The sequence below is a fragment of the Danio rerio genome, chromosome 13, assembly GCF_052040795.2.
Source record: "Danio rerio strain M-AB ecotype USA chromosome 13, GRCz13ab, whole genome shotgun sequence".
In the NCBI taxonomy this organism is placed as follows: Eukaryota; Metazoa; Chordata; class Actinopteri; order Cypriniformes; family Danionidae; genus Danio; species Danio rerio.
This window is the reverse complement of record NC_141033.1, coordinates 54,237,501-54,240,000: the sequence shown is the minus strand read 5'-3', so window position 1 is coordinate 54,240,000 and position 2,500 is coordinate 54,237,501. Positions and strand designations below refer to the sequence as shown.

General features: G+C 39.0%; 1 protein-coding gene across 2 annotated transcripts in view; it reads left to right on the top strand.

The window, feature by feature from the left end:
* adgra1b (adhesion G protein-coupled receptor A1b) overlaps positions 1-2,500 on the top strand; it is a 165,345-nt gene that overhangs the window by 128,037 nt on the left and 34,808 nt on the right. The gene's annotated exons all lie outside the window — the stretch shown is intronic.

The window sequence follows — 2,500 nt, the reverse complement described above, 5'->3', positions numbered from 1 at the left end:
TTCTACCAGAAAGACCAGGGAGATTATTATGATACTGAATTACATGTATTGACAAGTACTATAGACGGATTTCACACGGCCGCCATTTTTAAAAGCAAAATCGAAGCTGCGGCGGAAAGAAACCCGGAAGCATCAAAGGGAGTTCCATAGGAATGTTGTGTAGCTGGCTGTATATCTTATCAGCAAAGAGAAAGTGACAAATTTATCATTTCGCCGCGTTCTGTTGTGATGATTCTACAGTTGCTATGGTAACACAATGTCTACAGTAATTGTTCTGTTGTGATGATTGTACAGTTGCTATGGTAACACGTCTACAGTAATTGTTCTGTTGTGATGATTCTACAGTTGCTATGGTAACACAATGTCTACAGTAATTGTTCTGTTGTGATGATTCTACAGTTGCTATGGTAACACGTCTACAGTAATTGTTCTGTTGTGATGATTCTACAGTTGCTATGGTAACACAATGTCTACAGTAATTGTTCTTTTGTGATGATTCTACAGTTGCTATGGTAACACGTCTACAGTAATTGTTCTGTTGTGATGATTCTACAGTTGCTATGGTAACACGTCTACAGTAATTGTTCTGTTGTGAGGATTCTACAGTTGCTATGGTAACACAACGTCTACAGTAGTTGCTCTGTTGTGGTAATTATATAGTTGCTATGATAACTCAATGTCAACAGTAATTGTTTTGTTGTGGTGATTCTACAGTTGCTATGGTAACACAACAACTACAGTAATCGATCAGTTGCATAGATATATACACTAGATATCGCATAGGGACCCTGAGCATGCGTCAATAGCGCCGCCACATTGGTACAGGGCTCCCAGGACAAATGTCATTCAACCGCACTAGTCAAGACAGTGTTATTACGTGAAGATGCGGGACTTTAGCGCAACTTTAGGACTTTAGGACTTTTAACGAGCAAACAAAGAAAACAAAGCACAAAGGCAGAACATTTCATAGGTAATATTAAGTTTTTTCTGTTTTTGTATGTTCTGAACTCTTGTGCTAATCAGGTAACGTTATTGATGATAACAGTCACTTACTGCATTCACCATACGGCAAAGCAGCTCCAACTCACACTAAACACTCGGCTTATGCTAGTTTTGTTGAATAAAATCAGCAAACAATGTACAAGAAATATGACAACGAGATGCTGCGCTGCCAGAAACTTGTATTATTGTCGGCTAACGTTAGTGAAAGAGTCGTTCGGGGGATTCATTCACAAACGAATCGCTCCCTCCGTCAGTATGAGCAGTGAAAGCAGGAGAGGAGCTGTGTTTCAGGACATGATTAGATCAGATTTAACAGGGAGGGTGAATAGTACATTTCTGTACACACAAACACAAGCTCTTTGTCAGGAATGCCCGTGCGGTCACTGATCCATCAATGTAGAAAAGTGATGTAAAATTATAATTTTCATAATTAGAAAAAAAAAAATTGCATACTAACATCCAGTAAAACTCCCGATCACAGATATATGTGTATATGTGTATATCTCTGGCTTTGGATGGCCACAGTCCTCCACTGTACCTTGGTCCCTCATTCATTTCAAAGAAGCGCTACCCTGTAGCAAGATGGCGGCGCTATTGTCACATTTCATCCAATAGACAACAACAGGCCAGGCGACATCTAATGTATATATCTATGGATCAGTTGTATAGATTCTACAGTTGCTATGGTAACACAGCAACTACAGTAATTGATCCGTTGCAGTGTTTCTACAGTTGGTGTGGTAACACAACAATGATATTAATATAAATAAATGACCTAATACTGTAGTTATATTATACTCCAGTACACTGCAGTTTACTATAGTAAAAGCAAACTAAACCACAGTTGATCAGCTTGCTATAGTCACAGTACAGTATGCTGGAGCATTCATTAATACAGTGTCCACCTAAACGCATGGATGTGGATGTTTGCGCTTGTTGGTGTAGTGCAGGTTGAGTGCAGGTGAAGGTATCGTCTGTAAATCACACACACACACACACAGAGTTGAGCGCTTCATTGATTTTCTGTCATGAAGACACGCAGGAGTCAGAAGTGGACGCTGTAAACGCTCCGTCTGTCAGATTTCACATGCTGTCACACTCGTGCTCCACAGCTTTCATCTCAGCTCGCCGCCTCAGATTGTTTTTCTTTATGTGTTTGTGTGAGTCAGGCATCTCTCATCCACGCCTGTGACTATCTTTGACATCTCATCAAGTATATATAGGCTGTTTTTCAGCTCCAAGATAAGCACCAAGGAAACTCTGCACTCAATAATTTTGTAAATAAATCACAGGAGTTTCGGTCATTATTCATCTCTCATTTATTTGGTTAATACTTTATATCAACTACACACTGTGATTAATTTATTAAGCATTAGCAAATAGTGAATTCATTATCTGTTAAGCATTACCTCTACATTAATAGACGTTAGTAAGCAGTTTATAACTGCAGCTACAAATGCTCTGTTGTTGATTTAAAAGCACATTTACAATAATGATT